The sequence below is a fragment of the Pongo pygmaeus genome, chromosome 11 (genome assembly GCF_028885625.2).
Source record: "Pongo pygmaeus isolate AG05252 chromosome 11, NHGRI_mPonPyg2-v2.0_pri, whole genome shotgun sequence".
Classification (NCBI taxonomy): Eukaryota; Metazoa; Chordata; class Mammalia; order Primates; family Hominidae; genus Pongo; species Pongo pygmaeus.
The window spans coordinates 134,626,389-134,632,955 of record NC_072384.2 but is presented as its reverse complement, the minus strand read 5'-3'; positions in this window follow the sequence as shown (position 1 = coordinate 134,632,955).

Below are 6,567 nucleotides of genomic sequence, written 5' to 3'. Positions count from 1 at the left end.
CGTAAATGGTTAGATGTCAGGTGTGTTCTTAGTCAGGGTTCTCCAGAAAGGAGAACCAAAATATAGAGTGAGAGAAAAAGAGAGATTTTTTAAATATATACTTTAAGTTCTGGGGCACATGTGCAGAACCTTCAGGTTTGTTACATAGGTATACAAGTGCCATGGTTGTTTGCTGCACCCATTAACCCATCATCTACATTAGGTATTTCTCCTAATACTATCCCTCCTCCAGTCCCCCACCCCCTAACAGGCCCCGGTGTGTGATATTCCCCTCCCTGTGTCCATTTGTTCTCATTGTTCAACTCCCACTTATGAATGAGAACATGGTGGTGTTCGGTTTTCTGTTCTTGTGTTAGTTTGCTGAGAATGATGGTTTCCAGCTTCATCCATGTTCCTACAAAGGACATGAACTCATCCCTTTTTATGACTGCATAGTATTCCGTCGTGTATATGTGCCACATTTTCTTTATCCAGTCTATCATTGATGGGTATTTGGGTTGGTTCCAAGTCTTTGCTATTGCGAACAGTGCCACAATAAACATATGTGTGCATGTGTCTTTGTAGTAGAATGATTTATAATCCTTTGTGTATATACCCAGTAATGGGATTGCTGGGTCAAATGGTATTTCTAGTTCTAGATCCTTGAGGAATTGCCACACTGTCTTCCACATGGTTGAACTAATTTACACTCCCACCAACAGTGTAAAAGTGATTCTATTTCTCCACATCCTCTCCAGCATCTGTTGTTTCCTGACTTTTTAAGGATCGCCATTCTAACTGGCGTGAGATGATATCTCATTGTGGTTTTGATTTGCATTTCTCTAATGACCAATGATGATGAGCATTTTTTCATATGAGTGTTGGCTGCATAAATATCTTCTTTTGAGAAGTGTCTGTTCATATCTTTTGCCCACTTTTTAATGGGGTTGGTTGTTTTTTCCTTGTGACTAGCCATATGCAGAAAGCTGAAACTAGATCCCTTCCTTACACCTTATGCAAAAATTAACTCAAGATGGATTATAGACTTAAACGTAAAACCTAAAACCATAAAAACCCTAGAAGAAAACCTAGGCAATACCATTCAGGACATAGGCATGGGCAAAGACTTCATTACTAAAACACCAAAAGCAATGGCAACAAAAGCCAAAATAGACAAATGGGCTCTAATTAAACTAAAGAACTTCTGCAGAGCAAAAGAAACTATCATCGGAGTGAACAAGCAACCTACAGAATGGGAGAACATTTTTGCGATCTATCCGTCTGACAAAGGGCCAATACCTAGAATCTACAAAGAACTTAAACAAATTTACAAGAAAGAGAGATTTTAAGGAGCTTGCTCACACAATTGTGGAAGCTGGCAAGTCCAAAGTGTGTGGTGTAGGCTGGGAGGCTGGAGCCCCAGTGAAGAGTTGCTGTTTCAGCCAAACGCAGTTGACTGGCAGAATGTCTTCCTGCTCGGGGGACATCAGTCTTTTTCTATTCAGGCCTTTGGCTGATTGGATGAGGCCCACCCACATAATGGAGGGTAACCTACTTTACACGAAGTCTATTAATTTAAATGTTAATCTCATTTTTAAACATACCTTCCCAGAAACGTCTAAAATAGTGTTTGACAAAATGTCTGAGTACAGTGGCCTAGCCAAGTTGACACATTAAATTAGTCATCATATACAGATTAAATAACAAGCTCTCAGAAGAGTACTTGGCAATTAATTGCTCAACAATTGGTAACCACTAGTAAGAATTCAATTCAATAGATACTTTTAGTATCTGCTACGTGTAAGGCAACAGGTCTGGAAAATATCTGAAATGAACTAATAATCCAGCCTATCCTTCATAAACAATGCAAATGTGGGTGCCAACACAGGTAGTACAAATCCCTGGAGGAATTCAGAGAGAAGCTGAAGAAAGACTTCTTGGAGATGATGGAAACATTGGCAGTTTGTGTTCTTCTCTCAAGCTCAGTGCCCAGGAGATCATGTGTCTCTTTGACCTTGGCCTTGATGGATGCAAACTCATTCAACAGGAGAGGAGCCTCAGCCCAGGACAAAAGACCAGAAAAGGCAACACTGGGAATGAGACAACAGTCATTTGCCAAGGGATGTGGTGGGGAGCAGGGATGTTCTTTAAAGGCAGGCCAGGCACTGTTACCAACCAGGAAGATGAGGAGACCTAAACACAATAGATGTGCCCTGTAGGAAGGCAGGGATTTAAAGTTTAAATTACTGCTACTGTTATATAAGGCAACTTTATGAATCAAAGTATTGCCTCAGTTTTGCCTGCCCTCTTCACCAAGGGACAAAAGTATGCTTCTGATGACTTTACATACTGACCAGGTCATGATGCTCTCATGAGTATTTACTGCCCTGACCAAAAGATGTTCTTGCTGCAAGTCTTACTCATCAGCACTTTGGCAAAAAGGCATATTTAAAATCCCTGGATAATCTCAGGTTCTAAATGCTCATTCATCTCACTCATGCACAACACTGGGTCCAGCAGTTTCTGGCCACTCTCCAGCCTCATCTCGAGCCATCCTCCCTTCCCAACTAGGTGTCCTTGAGTTCCTTGGGGCCACCAAATGACTTCCATCCCAAGGCCTTTCCACATGCTATTCACTGCATCAGACAGTAATGACATTCCTCTTGCATGCCGCCAATCAGCTTCTCTCTACCACTCAAGTCTCAGCTTAAAGAGCACCTCCTCAGAGAGCTTCCCTTGATCAAGCCCTGACCTAAACCACTCTATCCTCTAACCCTCCATGCCAGTTCCCTGCTTCCCCCATTCCTAGCACTTACCACAAATGCATAATGATCTTGCTGGTTTGCTTGATGTTGTCTTTCTCCTCTAGTAGACTCTAAGCTCCATGAGGCAGAAACCATGACTGTCTTATTTATGGTATCCTGAAGCACCCAGATAGGAATATGATTAAATATTTGCTGAATGAATGAGTGAGTGAATGAGCACACTTGGTCTCTCTGAACTTTAATCCAAGCCTTTCTGTTTGAAACCGGCACTAATTTCCGGTGTGTAACAGGTACACAGAGCGGTGTGCTATGAGGTGATGACCATTAAAATTTGTAATTCTATTACTTTTAACCTGCTTTGAACTCAATTCCATTAGAGTCTTCCAGATTTAACTAATGGCACCATCTGGCACCAAACTCCATGGTCTCATTAAATGAGCAATAGTAATAAAACTAATTGCAAAAGAGTAGAGGAGATTAAGGAGACAACAATAAAATAATGTTGCCAGCACAGTGCTATTGATTTTGTTTGTAGCTTGCTGGTGTGTGGAGAGATTCTTTCATTTCTCAGATTCTCTTGGCTACAATTAAACGTTGGCACCAGACATGCAGGGCAGGCACAGATTAGTGCTAAAAGGTGATGATCTAAAAATGCCTCTGCAGACTTCTGTCATGTCTAGTAAACCTAGGAGATTAAATACAAGACATCTATTAAATTTCAGGCCATAATGATTTCTTTTATTAGTCTTTCTCCCATCTGCAGAAATGTGTACAGCATTAATGCCCCCCAGTTTTGTGCTGCTCCAACACAAATTATTTAGGTAAGGCATTAAAAATTATGTGGCACTAAGTGAAAAGAGTTGTGTATAATAGCTTTTTTTTAACATAGCCTCTGGAAATTTATATAAAATTTACCACAGAAAGCTTGACAACAGCAATTGGAAACCTATCGAATAAAGATGGGTGGGCATGCACATTATAGATTAATAAGATTCATCACTATCATCTTTATTATTTCTTTTGAGATTGTTTCTTTTCATCTTGATCATCTCTGCTATTTGAGAAAAATCACTGCATTTAGAGCAAATGTAAAGCAAATCTTCATCTAATGCATAAACCATAGTTTTTGGTGCTGCCTTCCAATTTCATGTAATAGCATGATTTCTAAATTCCTGAACTCCACTATCAAGATTTACCTTGATAGCCTATAGTTCACAACCCTTCCATGTTCAATGCTATTGTTACATTTATTTGGTAGGAACCATAGGTTTATCTGCTAAGCAAAGTAGTGCCGATCAGCAGTTCTCACAGTGTAGTCCCAGACCAGCAGCTTCAGCACCTCCTAGGAACTTGCAAATTCCCAAGCCCTATCCCAGACCTGCTAAATCAGGAACTCTAGGAAGAAGATCCAGCCATCTATACATGTACAGTTTTCCCCATTATTGTGACTTACAGTCAAGTCTGAGATTCACTGGTACAGAGCAATTGTTCTCAAAAGGGATGATTTTTGCCCATTTAGGGGCACTTGGCAATGTCTGAATTCACCACCAATCACCACACCTGGAGGAGAGGGTTCTACTGACATCTAGTAGGTAGTAGCTAGAGATACTACTGAACATGATTAATATAATGCACAGGACAGATGCCCACAAGAAAGAATTATCTGGTTCAAAACATGAATAGTGCCAAAGCTGAAAAACCCTGGTATAGGAAAGGACAAATAAGAGTGAGCCCCATCCCTTTAAGGACACTTCCCAAAGGTCACACACAATATTAATGTTTGCATCTCATTGGCCAGAAATACGTTACAGAGCTAACCTACTGTGAGGAACAGTAGGAAATGTAATCCGCTAACTGAGAGGATAGATGTTGGAATAGTAAGCAAGACTTTACCAACTTGAGTTGTAAAAACCAGGGAATTTATGCTGCATAGTATAGAGATGAAGGGTATCTCCAGGAAGACAGTTGTGCAGGAGGCTAGATAGCAATCCTTGGTTGGAAAGTCCCAAAGAAAAGATGAAATTAATAGAGTCCTTGATAAACAATATTCAGAAGAGATTTATATTTCTGATGGAGAGTTTTAGAGTTTAATTTCTAAGTACAGAGAAGATAAAGCAAATTTTTTCAATGAGGAGTTGTTGTTTTCAGGAAAAAATAAACATTTATTCAAGAAATGTTTATCAGTTGGGAATGTCTTGGTTATAGTGTGGTAACAAACATTTCCAAAGTTGCAGTAGCTGGAAACAATAAGGTTTCATTTTTTGCTTATATTACATATCCACCACAGGTTGAAAGGGGGGTTCTGTTCATAATAGTCACAAATGGATGCAAGGTAATGAAGCAACCATTTATTATTATTATTATTATGGTAAATAACATATAGCAGGAGATCTGCTCTCTTAACAAATGTCAGGTATACAAGGCAGTATTATCAACTACTAGTACAATGTCACAAAGCAGATCCCTTGAACCTTTACATCTTGCATGACTGAAACACTACACCCATTGAACAGCTCCCTTTCCTCCTTCCCCAAACCCCTATTCTCTAGCAATCACTGTTATATTTCCTGTTTTTATGAGTTTGGTTACTTTAAAAACCTCATATAAATGGAATCATGCAGTATTTGTCCTTTTGTGACTGGCTTATTTAACTTAGTGTAATGTCCTAGCACAATGTTCATCCACGTCATAGCATATGATAGGCTTATTTTTATAGCTAAATAGTATTCCATTCTATGTACATACCACATTTTCCTTATCCATTCATCCATCAATGAACATTTAGGCTATTTCCACCTCTTGGCCTTTGTGAACAATGCTACAATAAACATAAGAGTGCAAATATCTCTTCAAAAACATGATTTCAGTTCTTTTGGATAAATTCCCAGAACTGAGATTGTGAATCATATGGTAGTTATTTTTAAGTTTTTGAAGAATCACCTTACTGTTCTCTATAGCAGCTGCACCATTTTACATTCACGTAAACAGTGTTCAAGACTTCTAACTGCTACACATGTTCACCAACACTTGTTATTTTCTGGCTTTTGGATAATGACCATTCTAACAAGTGTGAGGTGACATATCGTTGTGATTTTGATTTGCATTTGTCTGATGACTAGTGATGTTGAGCATCTTTTCATATACCAGTTAGCCATTTATATGTCTTCTTTGGGGAAATATCTATTCAAATCTTTTGCCAATTTTTTCATTGGGTTATTTGTGGCTTTTGGCCATTAGGTTGTACAAGTTCCTTATATATTTCAGACATTAATCCCTTATCAGATGCACAATTTGCAAATATTTTCTGCCATTTTGTAGGTTTCCTTTTCACACTGTTGGTTGTTTACTTCACTGTGCAGAAGTCTTTTAGTTTAATTAATCCTACTTGTCTATTTTTGTTTTAGTTGCCTGTGCTTTTGGTGTCATGTCCAAGAAATCACTGCCAAGACCAATGTCATGAAGCTTTTCCCATATGTTTTCTTCTAGGAGTTTTACAGTTTGAAGTCTTATGTTTAACTTTTTAATCCATTTTGAGTTGATTTTTGCGTATGGAGCAAGATTAGGATCCAATCTCTTTTACATATGGATATCCAGTTTTTCCAATACCATTCGTTGAAGACACTAATGTTTCCCCACTGTTTATTCTGGGCTCCCTTGGCAAAGAGCAATTGATCAGTTTTTGTATGGATTAATTTCTGGGCTTTCTATTCTGTTCTATTGGTCTATATGTCTATCTTTAGGCAAGAACCACAGTGTTTTCATTACTATAGCTATATTTTGAAATCAAATAGTGTAACACCTCCAGTTTTGCTCTTTCTGAGGA